The sequence below is a fragment of the Trachemys scripta genome, chromosome 11 (genome assembly GCF_013100865.1).
Source record: "Trachemys scripta elegans isolate TJP31775 chromosome 11, CAS_Tse_1.0, whole genome shotgun sequence".
Classification (NCBI taxonomy): domain Eukaryota; kingdom Metazoa; phylum Chordata; order Testudines; family Emydidae; genus Trachemys; species Trachemys scripta.
Window position 1 is genome coordinate 51054733 of NC_048308.1, and position 20203 is coordinate 51074935.

Consider the following 20203-nt stretch of genomic DNA (forward strand, 5'->3'; position numbering starts at 1 on the left):
TTGTGTGGGTTCCTCCCAGTTTTAATGTTCATTAAGAAGAGATTTAGTCCTTCTGCTTGGGAAGATAACTGTTGGAACGTTAGATGTCCGGAGCTGTCTTGAGTTAAAACCAGACTGACAAACTATAATACTAAGGGCCAAATCCCACACACTTTTCAAACTGCCCAAATAACTGGGTTGGGTGGTGGGGAGGTCAAGTGGAATTTGGAATATGGGGGATGAGCAGCGGCAGAGACACAGCAAGTCTCTTGATGTGACCCTAGTTGGGTGTAGATCCACTTAAAAATACATCCGACTCCCCTTCCCTACCTTGTTTCTAGCTCAAATTCAGGCCAGTGTTGTGGTGCTTCTTGGTGCACAAGTACCCAACCCATACCACATCATCCACAAAAATGTGTACGGAGAAGTGTGACTGTTTCCATTCTGTTTCAGTGGGCACTACTCCTGGAAACTAATCATCACAATGTAAATAGCATTGTTAACCACTTCACTTCCTGCATCCACTGGGACTGGTGGACACAACTATGGGAATGCCCTAGTCAAATCCACATGGAAAGGGTAGAGGGGGCAGAGCAGAAAAGGAGCACAGCTCAGCCTGTCTGTAGTAGACTGGTTTCATTGCTACTTTATAGACATGTGAGACTGATTCCCTATACAACTCCTCAGCCTGTCTACTTGGAGATGAGGATTTGGTTCCTTAATATTTTTGACCAACTTCTCTTGTGCCTTTGTACTATCTGGTACTGAAATGTCAGAAAGAATAAAGTGATTCCCACCTCTTGAAAAATTCCCATAGATTTACTGTTAGGAATTGGGTATATATGTGGGGGAAAATCCTATCAAATTTTGCCAAATTCCCCTCTACATTCCTGTAATTTGTGTCCTAATAAGCAACCAAGACAATGTTCCCTTCTTAGCAAACAGTACCCTACTTTTAATAGCTATTAGAACTGACCTCACATGATAAAATTCACTAGAAAATTAAACTGCTCAGCAATCAAATTGTGTTACTTTGTTCAGGTACACATGAATTACCCCCATTTGATTGATAAAATGATCTTATCTTTTTCATTTTTACTGTTGTCTCAGTCAGTTAAAGTGGCATCTTTTCAAGTGGAATTAGGGAGAGTATTGTAACTCCTTTTCTACTTCTCATGCTAGTTGACAGACCAGGGAGTATTACACTTCTAAAATTATGTTATATGGATCATATCATCCCATTTATTTCAGTAGAATGGAACCTGTGGCATTCTTGTTATATCTGAAAGTGGGAAGAAATGGCTTTCACATCTCATTCTTTCAACTACAGTTACTAGTGCCTATTTAGCCTATAAATATGTTAGTTTATCATAGTATAAAAGGCTTAACAATAACTTAAATCTTTTAGCTTAGCTATGTATGGTTTGGTATATGGCTGGAATTTTTATTAACACAAGACTTGCCATAGAGGGGCAAATTCTGCTCTCCGTTACAACTGTGCAAATCTGTCTGGTACTCCAGATTTGGACCAATGCAACAAAGTAACCAGTCCCAAGATCTGTTGTACCAAATCTGGAAAAGAATAGGGCAGAGTCCCTGCAGTGGAAGGGCCCATGAAACACGAAATGCCATAAGATGCTGGTGAAGTTGTAAAAGTCAAATTTATATAATCCACATTTGGTAATTGACGTTGACTGGTTCTATAGGTTCTCTCACAGTATTGTGCTCTGAGGAAAACACATTTTCTATAATTATTAACACACAAAGCTTAAAATATTGATCCATATTCGTGGCTACAGCCAAGGAGCACACAGTGTAATTCAGAGGATTAGATGATGGATCACTTGATTGCTTGTTCTGTTCATTCCCTCTGGGGTACCTGGCATTGGCTACTGTCGGAAGACAGGATACTGGGCTAGATGGACCTTTGGTCTGACCCAGTATGGCTGTTCTTATGGGGTGCAAAGGTGACTTTAACCCAATCTGGGGGCTGTTGTCCCCAAGAATAAATTAGAATTATAGCAGCAAGAAGCTTATTATAAATTATGCCCTCTGCTGATAACCCCAGGAAGATGGGGATTTCTAGAACATAAGGAATCCCTCACAGTATCCATTTTTTCCTGCCAAGTCCCCAAGCCAGTGAATCTACACTACTGAAGGATCCCTTGTGTTGCGGAGTTCTTCTTATGGCCTTCTATGCTGCTTTGATCTGGCTGAGAGGTACAAAGTGCAACATCAGTGCATTTGAAGAGTAAAGCCTGTGGATACATTCAGGTTTCAGATTAGATTTCAGGTGACGGGCAAATCTACATGAAATGGGACAGACACAGAAGAACAAAGCTACTTCTATGGCTTAGTTGACAAAGATGCAAAGACATTGTGCATACCAGCTTCAAATCAGATGTATTTTTCTTCCAGCTAACTGAAAAATTCAGAGTGGACCTTTTAAATTTTATATGGTTTAAATTACCTCGTTGCATCTAAAAATAGCAAGCTAGCCATAAATCATTTTGGCTTGATTTTCTCTTGATAATTATTTATTGATCTGGCCCCCAAATGAAATAGATAACACTGAGATAGATTAAATAAAGTAAATGAACAAATAGCCTATTTAGCTGGAAACCTTAAACATTCAGAATAGCTTTCTGTGGGTATGCTGCTGTGGTAGGGGATCATAGCTATGCTTCAGCAAAAATGCTCTTAGCATAACAATGCAATTTCCTTCTGATTTTCTCTCTAAACCCATTCCATCTCACTTCTAGTCTAGAGAACGAATGGCATTTTACTGGCCAGACAGTACTGCTGTGTAGGGCAACAGATTCTACTGCCTCCCATTCTCTCTCCTGAGATGGGATAACTGTGATGATAAATGGTAGTTTGAGATTAAGACAGCGTCTGACTTCCAACAGCTAGGTCTACACAATTTATCACTCATGGGTGTAATGGGCAACAATGCATTTAATAAACAATCCCCAGTCTAAAGTTTGGACAGAAGGCTACAATATGATTTTTGTTGTTTAAACAGAGAAGCTTTTCTGATACTTACATTACCGGTGAATTTTGTTCCATGTGCTATAGCATGTAGATAGAAGGCCTGGTTGAAAGTTTTCCAACAATTCATTTTTCCAGTAGGGCATTATTATTTTTTTCTGATTGTATAAAACAGTTCAATGTCTGCTTTCTGTGAACTTTTTTGCATTTTCACTGGAAAAAAAATTCTCCAAAAACAGAAAGCTTTGTTTTTCAGCAAAACAATGTATTCATTTTCTATGTATGTCACTTTTTACTTATTTATTTTGCAGGGAAAAAAATTCTGGTCAGCCCTAGTAGATAGACTGAATGGTTGACAATGTGGATTAAATTACTGGAATACATTATAGGGCCCACTTACTCATGCTAGGTAATACCTTTTTTTCATAAGCAGAGCCACTGAAGCTAGGGAGGCTGTTGAATAAGGTAGTTCCCAATGGGCTAAATTGTGAGTCTATTTCTACAGATGTAGAAATACTTTTCTATAAAATTTTATGAGAGTTATATACATGGAAAGTCACTCATTTAAACACAGTTTAGGTAGAAATTTTAGATCTTGTTGGTAAAGTGCCATCGTCTGCAGAAAAATGCAGAATACAGAGTACCTAGAGTGCTTTGGAGAGAACAGTTATAGATGAACAAATAAGATAAGTAGCAAAAAACCTCTTTTAACCCAAAGAGGTTGAAACTACCTTGGCAGCAAAAGGATTCAGTTAATTCAATCGTTGTCATACAATTTCACAAGAAATTGAAGCTTGTTTTCAAACAGGTGTAAACATTAGGTAAAAGTCAAGATCATACTGTTCTCTATGGCTTTTCAAAGCTAGTTAGAGGGTATGCTGAAAGCTTTTACATCCATTGTTTCCAGTGGATTTTTTTTTTTTTATCATCTGTCTTCAACTCAGGTCATGACAGATCTTGTCTCTACATGTTTACAGCTTCAAAGATTTATTTCTCTGTAACAAAGCATTCTTGGAGCTAATCCCAGGCATTGTGTACCCTGAACAATAAAATTTGAGAATAGTTTCTGCAGTGGTACAATGATCTGACCCCACACAACGGTTTGTAATGTTTGTGAGATTATGCCATCCAATATACTTCTAAAAGCAGGAACTTTAGCATGGCAAGGATGAAGCTGTTGCAGAACTGAGCTCATCCCATGAGAGAGAGTATTTTTTGCTTTTACCCTTATAAGAAACCTGGCTTTGAGTACTCACCCCAGGTTTACAGGTGTATTGCTAGAACAGAAGGTCCATTACTAGCTCTTGTGAGCACGTGCAATATGAGCCATCTCCTGCAACAATCAAATCAATGGGAGTTTTGTCATCAACATTAATGGGAGCAGGATATCCCTCTAACATTATAGTTCCCCAGTGAGAATGCATGTAGGAGTGAAGACAGCAGAGTATAGAGGAAGCCCTGGGACACAGGAATCCCAGAGGCCCCTGCCCAGGAAAGAGACAATATGGAAGCCACTTCTCCCTGCAGGCTGAACATCCCAAGAGAGCCAGTGTTGGTGGGTTAGGGTACATGAACCTGAGTTCAAGCCTCTCTCTGTAACAGTCAGGTATAGAAACTTCCATTTTAAAAAAGTAAGTTATTGGTCTCTCCTAAGGAGCCAGGAGGTTGCCACTAGGGGAGCGCTCAATAAACTTTTCCTAGAGTTTATTGGCAAGGTCTCTGCCCACAATGCTCAGGTATGAAATCTACTCCCGACTCTTATAGGCATATCTCTGGTCACTGCTTCTTGAGTGTATACCTGCTTCCTCACCCATCTATGCAGGTAAAACTCCAAATTATGAGCCTTAACTGAATCCATAGTTTCATGTATAACTTACAGAATCAGGATATTGATTTAGATGAAAATGAATATCCAGGGTTGTCATTAGTGACAATAACATTTTTGGAAGGGATACTAAACCTTGTGCTTCAGGGTTTAAGCCAATCTGTAATTATTACAGACCAGGATGAGGCCTAATGTGGCAGGACATCTGCTACTATAGGGTTCTTACACCTTCCCTTAAAGCAGTGACTCTCAATTTTTCCAGACTACTGAAATGGGTACAGGGGTCTGATTTGTCTTGTGTACCCCCAAGTTTCACCTCGCTTAACAACTACTTGCTTACAAAATCAGACATGAGAATACAAAAGTGTCACAGCACATGATTACTGGAAAATTGCTTACTTTCTAATTTTTACCATATAATTATAAAATAAATCAATTAGAATATAAACATTGTACTTGAATTTCAGTGTATAGTATATAGAGCAGTATAAACAAGTCATTGTATGAAATTTTAGTTTGTACTGACTTCACTAGTGCTTTTTATGTAGCCTGTTGTAAAACTAAGCAAATGTCAAGATGAGTTGATGTATCCCCTGGATGACCTCTGTGTATCCCCAGGGGTACGTGTACCCCTAGTTGAGAACCACTGCTCTAAAGCGTCAGGTACTGACCACTGGCAGACAGGCTATTGGGCTAGATTGACCATGTGTCTGACCCCATCTGGCAATTTCACAGTTCTTACTCACAAACCTGAACACCATGCAGACTAAAGCTGTTTTGAACATTTCTCCGCTTTGTTTTAAATATTTCCCCTCAGTTTTTGGAAGTTAGTAGACCCGTGCAAGAACACACTGACAGATCCTTATTTCTTGCATTATTTTTTCCAGAAAACTATAACCTCTGGTGCTTTAACTGCCAGGTTTTAGAATTCTCTAACTTTTTCCACGCTGATGGATTTTAATATTCTCTCTCATTGCACTGTCCTCACTTGGGTAAGCTTGTTCAGGCTTTATACTATATTAATACGTGTGTTGCTTCCTTATTTTGTATGCTACAAGGGACAAACAGCCCACTGGATTTAAATTAAAGCCCCTCCTCTTCTCTCCCTTTCTTTAAAGGAAAAGATTTAAGGCCTGTTTAATAGTCCTTTCCTGTTATGAACCTAGGATTTTGGTTCCATTTCTACTTAGAGACCATTTAATCCAAACGCATTTTCAGATGGAAGGCATTCTATTGGTACGGATATGGACCACTCCAAGACTCCCATTGACTCCCCCAAAGTTGCACAGAAAGGGTATGGAAGAGCATGGACCTGAACCCAGATCTCCTGAGCCTCAGTCCAGTGCCTTAATCACAAGATGATCCTTTCCCACTACGCTGTATGAAGCCATCACTTTTTTCTATAAGGCCCAGAATATAACTGATATATACTAAGGATAGTTTTAATTTAGTTTCTCTTTGTAAGTAGTTCAGGGATGCTTATTTTAGAAGATGAGTGCAATCACACATCTGAGATTCTCTCTGCCAGAGGGTCTCAATGCAGTAACATGCCCATTAAATACCACTTAAAGCAAAAATGTGTTTCCCAAAAGAATTAGATTTGCTATATTTTAATAAATGGCTTTCTTCTCTTAGTTCTGCAAAGAAACTTGTGTAGGGGATATTCATCAAGTATAATCTACTTTGCCATAGAATCCTGAAAGACGTGTTTTTAAAATTTTAGAACATTTTCAAATGTCACATTTTAAGAGTACATGTACAAACTGAATGCTAACAGCCACATCACCCGGTGCATGTATTCACATATATTAATGAGAGAGGGTCTCATGATCATAATGCTTCAGTAGATGCTATTTCTGTTCACCTATTACAACTAACTACATATCCTGACCCTACACAGAAAACATTCCTAATATCAGTGATAATTGACTTTATGGAGCAGTGCTGTCCCTGAAAGAGACTGTGAAAGAGAGCTCTTACAAATCAGAGTTTGCCAACAGTTGCTTGTCAGCTTCCCTACTATTATTTCATTGTCATTATCATCATCATGAGTTCTAGACCTGATACAAATAATTTGAATGACCTCTCCCCAGCACCCATACTTCTTTAGAACATGATGTATCCATTTCACTTTTTAACATCTTCTGTTTTTTTTAGCAAACTATTCATTTAAAATGCATGCACTGTCTGGAAGCAAATTACTAGGGTAAAAGGGCATTTCAAGATGATTGAAAATGTACCTCTCAAGCTGTTGCTTTTTCCATTTCCCAGCTAGTATTGCTGAAAAGGTGGTTAGGAAATGCTATTGTAAAGGCAAACACTTTTTCCATTTCAGCGTGCTTCTCTTTGTATCCATCTCCTCATTCAGAGATCTTGATGAAATAAATAGCTACACTTATAAGTGAAAGATTCAGGATATACATATGGGGAGGATATTTATTTGTATTTGAAACAGCTCTTTATAGTAAGTGCACAATAAAGTTCACAACTGAGAACAGAAATAGGTCTACGTTTTGTAGCTACAGTGGTCATAATTATAAAAAGGGACAAGTTTTGTATGTTTGTTTTGAAAGATTCTATCCACAGGAGATATTCTTTACATTTAAAAGTGAACCCTAGCCCTTTAGGCACAGATGTGATGATCAAGGGTGATGTGTAAGCCATATTGTGACTCAAACACACCTGATTTGCAATTCTCCCCCTACTTCCTCCTGAGCAGCAGGGAATAAGGGACAAACTAAAACCCAAAGTATCCACAAGGTGGAGTTCTGGGGAAAGTGTTCTTGAGAGATTGGAGCGTCTGGAGGTCAGCGTGGTTCTCGGCTACCTATAATAGGCAGCAGACACAATCTATGCTTCAGAAATGTAACAAAGAGGCCCAAGACAGATGGTGGCTGGAGCCTGCTCAGTTGCACAAATGCTATGTCTACAGTGCACACCACTGGCAGCAGTGTGGGGGGGTATGTGTAGCTATGTCCACATTGTGGTGTGTAGTTATACAAGTCAGTGAAAGGCCCTGGCATGGGGGAGGCAATGGAGAAAGGTTCCAGAAGCTCCCTGCAGTGGGGAAAGATGCCAGCAGCAGGACACTACTAAAAATGGTAGTGTAGCTGGGGGAAGCACTGCTTGGGCACATAGAGAGCCGTGTAGGGTACTCAGGTTTGTCTTTACTCACCCATGCAATGCCTCTAGGTCTACAAAGCTATTTATGCTCGTGCTGCGGGGACCTCTATAGGCCACTGTAAGGAGTGTGCAGCATAGATGTACCCACAGACCCTGCATGTGGGTCCAAACAGCTGTCTGGTGAGAATCTAGCGAGGGGAGCTTGACCAGAACTGTGATACAGTCTAGGAGGAGCTGACCCGAGGATGTCCTGCCATATGCAGCCCTCTTGGAAAAACTGTCCCCAGACGTGGGTGCTGAGCCCTTCTAAAAATTATGACCATGGTGCACAAGAGTATGGGACTCAGACTATATAAAAGTAGGATCTGGTAAAGTTGATGTCGCAGGGTAGTGTCTGAAGCCCAGCTTCTGCTGACTAGTCATTTCTGAGTTTCTCTGTGAACCTTAATATTTTTTGTTCACAATTAATTGTTAGGCAGACCTGGAAAAAAGAAATTAAAATTGGAGTGAAAAATCCAGGACAGCTCAAGTTGTAGTTGTTTCCTGAGCCCTCCCTTCCATTTCATTAATCGTCATTCTCTGTCTTATTGTTAATAGTGTTCATCTGAGATTGTTTCTACAGATGTCTGCTGTTGATTCCCAACGCTTTTTACTCAGTGCTGTTAGCTTGTAATTTTATGAATGAATGAACTTGAGCAATGGCATTGAGCATAGCGTTAGCACACCATTACACTAGTCTATCAATAACAGGTCTTAAAGGGGAGACTTCAATTGCTTAGGTACGTTCTATAGCCCTACTGCTGCTATGGCACGGCTAAAGAGCTGCAGCGGTTTTCCTCAATTCCATGGAAATCAATATATGTAAAGCCTGGGGTACCAGGATAAATAGAGCGGGTCAGAACATTTTCAGCTAAATATGCTATTTTGTCAGAGCATTCAATTTCCACAAAACTTTTGTCCGGAGACTCTACAGCTGGGTGGGCTAGGGAACTGGTCTGGGATGTGGTAGACCTAGGTTCACGGTCTTGGTTAGAGTGATCTGGATTGAAAAGCTCTGCTCTGAATCAGGCAGAATAGGGATTCAAATCTGGGTCTCCCATATCTGAAGCCTGTACCTTAGGCTAGAAATGCAGATACCTGCTTCCCTTTTTGCAAACACATTCAGAAGGTTTTGTTTTCATTCCTATGAAGAAAGGAAAGAGTTTGCACAAGCTCTAAGGTTGCTATGGAACAGAATAGTTGTCCCCATGTCAAACTAGAGCTAAATCTATTCAACAGCCCCCAGCACCTCCCAAAGACTGACATGTCAGGAATGCTAACTACAGATTATAATAATGAGGTTTTTTTGTGCTATATCTTAAGGGACATTTTAATCTAATCGTTTAACTGTTGAGACAGTGAGGATTATAATTAAAGTTAAATAACACAATTTCCGCAATTTCTAGTTTCCTAATTGCTATTTCAGATTTGTAAGTGTACATCAAAATGTCAGTCTGCTTCTACCAAACACAGAACTCTTCAAATGTCAGTGAGCAGAGGAAAGAAGACTTTCATCAAAATAAAAAGGTTTGAGACGTCCATGATTGTAATTTAAAATGTACAGTATCAGATGGTGTAAAATAAAACAGGCTAGAGCTACATTACATAGAAAGAGTTAGCTTCAACACTGTATACAACGTATTAGGGATGTGCAAACTGTCTATTTCAGATTCACAACTTCCCCGCCCCCGCTGAGATGTCAGATAGACCTGCGTTAAATTAGTTGGTGAATGTTCCAGGTCCTGTCTGTCAGACTGTGCCATGCTCAATGAACAGCACACACAGTGATGAAAACACTGTGTAAACAATGAGATAGCACATTCAAAGGGCATAAACTACCTTGCTTCTGCAGCATTTCCACTGACTCAGAGCTGGCTTTAATATTTTCGAACAGGCCTGCAAAAGCATTTTTCACCCCTGCTATGCTCCAAAACATAACTGACTCTTGAACATTGTACTGCACACAGGGCTGGGTTGAGGAGTCTGGGAAAGGTTAGCAAAGGATTCTTGGGGATACAACTGATTTAATATCAAATAAAAGTGCATATGTGTATTTGGTGGGTAGAAAGGAAGGTTTTTAAGTCCTCACTCTCCCAACCTCCTGCCCCCCAGTTACTCCTAAATTTAGAGGGTGAGGCCCAACTACTTATGGAGACTGTGCATAACAGATTAAAATATATGCTGAGTAGTTTGTAAATGAGCTTCAGCCTTATTGGGTGTTTGTAAACTGTTCATATTGGATTATTAACTAGTTATTATTCAGTTACAGACCGGTCAGCTAGAGTCACAGGTAATTGTTTCTGTTCCATGATTAAGTAAACAGAATGAGGGACTAAGGCTATGTCTACCCTACAGGCCTTACAGCGGAACAACTGTACCACTGCAGCAGTGGGAGAGCTCTCCCATTGGCATAATTAAACCACCCCTAACAGTGGCAGTAGCTACGTTAGTGGGAGAGCATCTCCTACCATAGTGCTACCTACACTGGTGCTTTTGTTGAAGAAACTTACATCGGTCGGGGGTATGTTTTTTTCAGACCCCTGGCTGACAAAGGTATTACCAACAAAAGTGCTAATGTAAACGTAGCCTAACAGTGAACAAACATCAAATGCTCATTTGTTCATGACTATGTACTCATTATGAACAACCATTTCTTAAAAGTTAAGCAAAAATCCCAATAACCTCAAGCTCACAACCCATCACAGGAATATTTATGAGTGGTGAATAAGGAATAAAGACATGAGTTGAACTGAACAGCTGATGGAAATACAAATAAGTGTTCATAAACACTATGGACCAGATTGCCAGCTCTGTTGAATTCCATGGAGCTACACAATTTAAAAAAGCTGTGGATCTGATCCCATTTTGGTGGTATTGGAGCAACTCTACTCTTAACCCAAAGCATCACTGGCCTCCCTGCTGAAACGCCCAATAAACTTGCTATTTATACAGTGATGTGAGCATCCCCCATGCCCCTCCACTGTAAATGAGAGTGAAGTCATTCAGATAGGCCACCATCAAGCAAATATTGATAACCAATACAAGTTATTAAACTAGGCTGGATTTGAACTGAAGTTACATCTACCAAGGGATTTTTCCTGAGCAGTGCTAAGAGTTATAAAATATTCTTACTTGTTTTAGTATATGACACAGAGCACTGCATTTGCTGGATCCATACCAGCGCCGTTTTCTAAGATGTATAGTATGATGTGCTCTTGACACTTCAGAGGTTAACCACCATTTTTAGAAAACGGTCCTTTAGATTACCCAAAGGATAGGTCAGTATTATGATCTGCCAGCTTTGGGACAGGAGTTTAAAGAGGAACCTGTACAATAGTATTTTATGTTGAAAAGGAAGGATAAATACCATGAATCTGTTTTCATCTAGTGTCTTCAGTTGTCATTAGCAATATACTAACTTCTGTATCAGTAATGATCAATGATGCTTAGTGAACTGGCTATTTTATGTGATTTAAAGGTCAGACTACAAAGAATTACAGAAATATAAGAATCCCCTTTTTCCCCTGGCAAAGACACAAATCAATGTTGCTGAAAATCTACTTTCACGTTAAAGGACAGAGGTTTGTAGTAAAATAATGAACACAGCCGCTTTCAATGTGTTATCCTTATGTAGGTTACTGTACTTTTCTATTGCAATACATATTGCAAGTGGCCAAGAGTGATCCCAGGACATCTTTTTGCAACTTCAGGGCTGTATTTCTTAATTGTTCCCTCTCATCCACAGTCATGAAATATAGTCTTATATAGTCTCTCTTTTTAAAAGGATCTGCTTTCATAGTGTGTGTGTGTGGGGGGGGGGGGGGGGGGGGGGAAGGGCAGGCTCTCTTGTTGAATAAGAACATCCATCATAGTTTAAACAGAATTTCAGATACCTTAGTTAGATAAGATGATATTACTGCTTCCTTTTTTCCTCTTTCTTATGCAGTAAGATTTATATGGAGAGTAAATTATCACACCAAGTAAGTAACAAAGTCAGGCCCCATCTTCTGAGATTCCTATTACATACCCCCTTGAACCCATCATCGTCTTTTTGTTTGAAGGACATCTGAAGTGGATTTCTGGTTTCAGTGCTCTCAGTATCAAATATTTCTGTTGGCTATGCTGAGTGCTAATGCTGGCTGATATATTTTTTTTCTAGTAGAAGGTTATTGGCAGGAATTATATTGCTACTGAATTGTTGCTACAGACTGTTGAGAATCTGGATTATTTTTTAAATGAAGAGGCTATGAATGTCAGCATTTGCTGTTTAAAATACATGTTATGTGTTTTCAGTAGTCTATTTTAAACTGTATTATCTAAAATGGAAAAAAGATTAAGTCCATTAATATAAATTAAGATTTGTGATATTGTTGAAATGTCTGAATCAGACAGCAAAAATCTCCTGTTAGGCCAATTAATAGTGCAGAAGGCACCTGTCTCTTGACAATGGGGTCCAAGCTATTACCCAGCTTTATTTTGTTACAGTGCAATATTAAAATAAAGACTTCCCAGGCTAAGTTATGAAAGGCATATTTAGCAGGTTTCTATTTCAATAGAAAATTTACAATTGAACACAAAAAATAAGTTACAAGTTAAGCAGTTCTAGGAATCAGCATAAAGAGACAATCTACTGATTCCAACCATGTCACATGTTCACACAGCATCCATCTGATGATAATATTTTTCCCCTGCTAAAATGAAATTTGCCATAGTCCAGAGGACCCCCACACAACCTAAGGGTCTGACTTAAACCTGTCCCACTTAAACCTAAGGGTCAGATACTCAGTATAAACTATGTTGTGTAAGCAAGGTAAGCTACAATGATATAAACAGGCTGAAGATCTAGGCATTTAAAGTGGGGCTCAGGTAATGCCTAGACTATATAAACAAATGTCAAATAAAGACATTTTGCGCTGCCAATGAAACTGCTGAATAAGTGACCCAAGATTAGATTCATAATGCACTGCCCCATCTGCTAAAATTAAAAGAAACCGATCTGCTAGGACACTTTTTTATTATTATTTTATATATTTATAAATAAATAAATAAATAAATAAATAAAGGTGGGCCAGGACTGAAATACACGTATCCTCCAAAGGTGAAATTTAATTATCCCTCAAATTCAAAATGAGCAGAATCTTTGTCCTACAGAAGAATTGCAGGGGACAGGAGAAGGAATGACAAATTTAAAAACACTCCCTCTGCCTCAGCATTAGACCCCAGGCTAAGAAGAACCTGTCTACAGGTGCCACTCCAGCTTACAGACAGCATTGCCAGCCATTGTCAAGCCACTCAATCCATGTGATGTGCAGATACAGTGGTCTCACTGTCAAACTGAATCCAAGCAAACTGGGACAAAATATGTTTAAGTTAAAAAATGTACATGAGTGGGAGAATACAAACAAACAAGTTAGAGACAGAACTGAAGACAAGGCACCTGAGGTTCCAATTCAGGATGCTAAACACATTTTGGCTTGAGACAGTAATGGTCTGTTCCTGATGGGAGGGACAGAGCTTGCAAGGGCTCATAGGAATTCCTGTTAATTTTCCATTAGTCTTAGCTCCTCTGCATGTGACTGCTGCCACTGTGCAAACTACTCTCATGGTATAAACAAAAGAGGGTAGAAGCAGAGATGGCCTTAGAGCCCAGGGCCGCTGAGACCTATGGGGCAAGTGAGAGTGAAGATTGCAGTGGGAGGCAGGAACATTGCTGCATTTAAATGTGATGCATTTAAGAGAAAGGAAAAAGCATCTTGTGGCTGCTCCTCCTTTTCTCCATGTCCATTGAAGTCAATGAATGTCTTTCCACTAAATTGAATGGGCATTGGAGCAGGTCCTAGGACAGCTGCTGCGTCTCTTAGGCATGTCCCAGCTTCTGCTTCATGGACCCATGATCCATTTACTGAGCTATTAATGGACCCTGCCTTGGAAGAGCACAGAGTCCTCTGCTAAAGCAAGAAGGAGGGTAACCAGGAAAGATGATCATCAATCAGGGAAACACTGGATGGACAAGGAAATCAGGAAAGTATAGAGAGAAAAAAAGGGGGGTGGGGGAAGGTATGAATCAACAACAGGGAGCAAATAAGAAGGGTGTAACTAGGGGAGAAGTATGGTGGGGATGTCTGTAAATACTGTGACAAAGTTCCTCCTCTATCTTGGTAGGTCCTGCGCTTATTGGTGGATTTTCCTGCCTCAAAGATTCACCATGTGGGTTGGGGAACAGCCCAGAGACCTTTCCCTCTGGAAGAACCCACAGTCCAGGTCAATTAAGAGGTTTGGGGGGAACCCGGGCCTGCCCTCTACTCCGGGTTCCAGCCCAGGGCCCTGTGGACTGCAGCTGTCTACAGTGCCTCCTGTAACTGCTGCATGACAGCTACAACTCCCTGGGCTACTTCCCCATAGCCTCCTCCAAACACCTTCCTTATTCTCACCACAGGATCTTCCTCCTGGTGTCTGATAACACTTGTGCGCCTCAGTCCTCCAGCAGCATACCCTCTCAGCTCCTTGCTCCCAGCTCCTCACACTTGCCCCACAAACTGAAGTGAGCTCCTTTTAAAACCCAGGTGCCCTGATTAGCCTGCCTTAATTGATTCTAGCAGCTTCTTCTTAATTGGCTCCAGGTGTCCTAATTAGCCTGCCTGCCTTAACTGGTTCTAGCAGGTTCCTGATTACTCTAGTGCAGCCCCTGCTTTGGTCACTCAGGGAACAGAAAACTACTCATCCAGTGACCAGTATATTTGCCCTCTACCAGACTCCTGTACCCCACTGGTCTGGGTCTGTCACAATACCCAAGAACAAACTCTTGCTGCTTATGACCAAAACAGGAAGTCTTTAGTAGGTCAACTACAGCCTGTGCTTGTAAGATCCTCATCTGTGATCCAGTCAGTTTATTTGACTGGAATTAAACAAGTTGCCCCCGTGGCAGGAAAGAGGAAGACTCATTAAATCAAGGAACTAAATGGTTATTTCCTAAACTTTGTTGCTGTTGATTTTCCCTTTCATACTATACTAGGTTTGCCATCAGTCCTAATCAAACTGAATATAAGAGAAGAGTTGGTTGGAAAACAATTTTCATCAGTATTTTTGTGCAATGTTGTATCTTTCTTTGATTGCTAGGAAACTTTGAAGGAAGCTTTCCGGATAACCCTAAAAAGAGCCAGCCCGCCCGCCCCTTAGGGAATAAAAGAGGAAATGGACAAGTTGAGAGATTCATTTCTGATCTCAACTCTTCTGAGTACAGCCAGTGTAGCTCTATGGAACTCAGTGGATTTACTCTGGCACAATGTAAATCAGAATCAGGTCCAAAATCCTAGTGGAATAAAACTATACAGTTGCAAAGAGCTATTTGGGGGAAATAAACCTTTCCGTTGGCTATTAGCCTTGGAACCTCCACTGAGAGGGACTGCCCAATTAACATATTAATGAAGGCTGGCCTCAGATGCAGTGACAGAATGATTAAGGGCAAATGATGTATATTAATATGAGGAAAATATTCATGCATGTTGGGACTGAATGAACCATGACTCATTTAAAATCCAAACAGGAATGCAGTTTGTGCATCTTGGTCTGGTCCAGAACAGGAGGAAATTCTAAATCAGGGACTAAACACTTCAATTGCCAAACACCAATTAACCCTGGGACATAGACATTGGCTTGTGCAATTAGGCACTGAGCTGACAGGAGAGTCACACAGCTTTAGCCTGTGAGAGGATAAAGGTTGATTTCTGCAAGGTAGAGAAAATATTTCACTGCTTTGCAACTATGCTTTCCATAGTATTGGTCTAGATATGTTTACATGTTTTAACTTGAACCTTTTGTTTATTTGCCATGTAATTGCCACCCCCCAAAAAATTCTCCAAACATTAGAAACTTCTCAAATTGATGTTCAGAACTGATCACTGGGATAGCTAATAGGTACCTCAGAGAAGGAAACTGAACTCTGACCCTGGAGGAGATCAGCCAGGAGTAGGTATAATGTCTTTGGCAGGAAGTAGGCTGTAATTCTCCCTTCCCAAACAATGCTAGAAAAAGGCTATCAAATGCCACTGTGAGCACAGGGAGAGCCTGAAAAGCATGAGGTGTAGTGACAAGGCCCCTCTCTCAATACTTGTGCTTCTCTCACACAAATATAAAACTATCTTCTAGCACAGGTTCTCAAACTTCATTGCACCGTGACCCCTTTCTGACAACAAAAATTGCTACATGACTCCAGGATGGGGGGACAAAAGCCTAACCTTGCCCTAGGCAGGGGGGCCAGAGCCAAAGCCCAAGAGCTTCAGGGCCTGTAACTCTGAGCCCCGCCACCAAGGGCTGAAGTCCTCAGGTTCAGGCTTGGGCCCTGGACAGTGGAGCTTGGGCTTTGGCCCTGGGCCCCAGAAAGTCTAATGCCAGCCCTCGCGACCCCATTAAAAAGGGGTCATGACCCACTTTGGGATCACAACCCAGAGTTCGAGAACTGCTGATCTAGCAAATTCCAAAGTACATGCATGGAACCCACCACCTGATGCCAGAGGACAGTTCTGTAATTCTATATATACAGAGCTGTAGGCAGGTCTGGCAAAAGATTTCTCTATCTTTATCATTCAGATCACAGCTGTTTCTCCTCTGAGTAAACAAAATTTAGTCTGAAGTGGGAAGGCTGAATTGTTAGACCAAGTCACCAATATTTCCTTGAATAAAATGATGTGGGTTTCTATTCACACCATTTTCTGGTGTATATGTAAACTTGTAAATTCTGTAGTTTTACTTCTTCACTGGGGCCTCGATTCCCTCCTTCCGATTACATCAAACTGGTAAGAGAATTAACCTCTACATTTTGCCATTCTCTCTCCTTTTTTTTAAATTAAAATCCATAGGCTGATCTACATTGAAGAACTCGTAAATGGGGTTATTTCATTTAACAAGATAGAGATATAAGAGTTTGCATTGTCCCCAAATCCAGTTTTGCTAAACCCTGAAGTTAAAAGCCATGTCCACAGACTATTCCATGCAAGACATTCCCAACAAGAATCTTGATCAATCTGAAACCCAAATGTCATAGATAATGTCTCTCTGGTTCTAACATCCTTATTTGTTTTAAAATTATATCCTCTTCTAACCTTAGTTTGAGAGAGCTTTTAGATTCCCCCCCCCACATCATCAAAACACATTCAGTCACGAAATTATTTAACAAGATAGTAAAATCTAAGCCATTACAGTAGGCAGAAAACCATATTTAGAGATTCCAAAGACTCGTTTCAAATATTGTTTATGCTGTTGGCGAGGTCCTCTAATTGTAGATTTGCTAAGAGCCTTGGGAAACTTAGGCTATGTCTACACTATGCACCCTTTAGCCGTGCTGATAAAAGATACGTAGAGTAGCTGCTGTTTGTCGGCAAGAGAGAACTCTCCCGCCGACAAAAAACTTCCACCCCCAACAAGCGGCAATAGCTTTGTTGGCAGGAGAGTTCTCCCTCCGACAAAGCGCTGCTCACACGGGCACTTTTTGTCGGTAAAACTTTTGTCGTTTGGGGGTGTGGTTTTTTCACACCCCTGAATGACAAAAGTTTTACTGATGAAACTCCAATGTAGACAAGGCTTAGGCTCTGTCTACACTACCGCTTATGTTGCTCAGGGATGTGAATCTCTCCCCCTTTTTCCCCCCCGCCCAAACGACATAAGTTACACCTATATAAGTGACGATATGCACAGCACCATGTTGATGAAAGAGCTTCTCCCGCCAACATAGCTTCTGCTGCTTGTGAAGGTGGTTTTATTGTGCTGACAGAAGAGCTCTCTCCTGTTGGCATAGAGTGTCTTCATCAGAAGCGCTGCAGCCGCACAGTTGCATTGGTGCAGCTGTGCCGCTGCAGCGCTCTATGAGTAGACATGCTCTTATTAATTTAAGTTATGACACAGATCAAGTTGTCCAACTTACTAGTTAGAGAGACCAGGTGGGTGAGGTATTAACCTTTATTGGACCAACTTCTGCTGGTGAGAGAGACAAGCTTTCGAGCTACATTGAATACCTTTTCCAGACCTATGGAAGAGCTTTGAGTGTCACAGCTAAATACGAAGTCAAACTGATAGTTTAACATAAGTAGTTAGCACATATTCTAAAGGTAAAGTGGCCTGTTAACACCTCTGTAGTCAGAGGGGAAAAAAGTGGGGGGGTTAGTGGGTTACAGTTTGTTGTAATAACTGAGCCATAAATCCAGTGTCTTTATTAAGACTATGATTTTTAGTGTCTAGCAAAGTTATAAATTTAAGATCCCAGGATTGTTTTTTAAGGATGGGGACTGATCACTCTATCTGACCTATCGCTTTGTGAAAAGTGTTCACCCAGAGGTGATATGGTGTTTGTGTCTTATTTTCCTGTGTGAGTTCATTTGCTGCTACGGTGATCAACATCCCCCACAAAACACCTTTCAAGATCCATGGTCTCAAACATGCCTATCACACCATGTGTTGTACCTCATCCAGTGCACTAAATGCCCTAATAATAACTATGTGGGTGAAACCAGACAATCTCTATTGTCTCGAATGAACTCAAACAGGAACATGACAAAAAGACCAAAAACATCCTATCACCTGTGGATAAACACTTTTCACAAAGCGATCACTCTGTATCTCACCTATCAGTTCTCATCCTCAAAGGAAACTGCAGAACGCCTTCTAAAATAAGCCTGGGAGCTTAAATTAATAACTTCGCTAGATACTACAAATCATGGACTGAACGGAGACACTGGCTTATTACAACGTGTAACCCACTAGCCCTCCTTTTTGTCCTATGATTACAGGGGTGTCAACAGGCCACTTCAACTAGAGTGGTCCCTTAGAATATGTGCTAACTATCTGCTCAACCTTGTATTTAGGTGTGACACACTGAGTACATTTCCAAGACCTGAGGAAGAGCTCTGTGTAGCTTGAAAGCTTGTCTCGCTCACCAACAGAAGTTAGACATAAAAGATATTACCTCATCCACCTTGTCTCTCTAATAACCTGGGACTGCCATGGCTATAATACCACTACATACATCTTTCTACTTAGTCATACAGGCCTAAATTTTCATAAACTGATCACTGATTTGGGGGCACTTCAGTTTTTGACACATTTTGGGCCCAATTTTCATACATTGGAATCAGAGAGAGCTGCAGGTGCTCATCACTTCTGCAAATCAGGCCCAAGTCAATGGTCAAGTTCAAAAGTTTGGGGAATATGCTTAGTCTTTCGCAATAAGTCTGAAGTCCTTAATCGTTGTTGTTACCCTTCTCTGTACCTTTTCCCATTCTAATATATCTTTTTTTGAGATGGGGTGACCAGAACTGCACACAGTATTCAAGGTTTAGGTGTACCATGGAGCTATAAAGTAAGGCCTTGTCTACACTACGAGAGTAGTTCGATTTTACTTAAATCGAATATTTGGAATCGATATTGCAAAGTCGAACGTGTGTGTCCACACTAAGGACAGTAATTCGACTTTGTGAGTCCACACTAACGGGGAAAGCGTCGACATTGGAAGCGGTGCACTGTGGGCAGCTATCCCACAGTTCCCGCAGTCCCCGCTGCCCATTGGAATTCTGGGTCGAGCCACCAATGCCTTCTGGGTAAAAAAATGTGTCGAGGGTGCTTTTGGGTAACTGTCGTCATCCATCCATCACTCACTCCCGCCCTCCCTCCCTCCCTGAAAGCGCCGGCGGGAAATCATTTCGCGCACTTTTCAAGTCATTGACAGCGCGGACGCCACAGCACTGTGAGCATGGAGCCCGCTGCAACCATCGCTGCAGTTGTGGCCGCTCTCAACGCCTCGCAGCTTATCATACAGGTTGCCCTGAGGCAGATGCAGAAAAGTCAGGCGAGGAGGCTACGTCAACGCGGTGATGGCCTGAAGTGTGAGAGTAGCACAGACCTCTCAGAAAGCAGGGGACCCAGCGCCGAGGACATCACGGTGGCAATGGGTCATGTTGATGCCGTGGAACGGCGATTCTGGGCACGGGAAACAAGCACTGAGTGGTGGGACCGCATAGTGCTGCAGGTCTGGGATGAATCACAGTGGCTGCGAAACTTCCGCATGCGGAAGGGAACTTTCCTTGAACTTTGTGAGTTGCTGTCCCCTGCCCTGAAGCGCAATGACACCCGGATGCGACCAGCCCTGACTGTCCATAAGCGAGTGGCCATAGCCCTCTGGAAGCTTGCAACGCCTGACAGCTACCGGTCAGTCGCGAGCCAGTTTGGGGTGGGCAAATCTACCGTGGGGGTTGTTGTGAT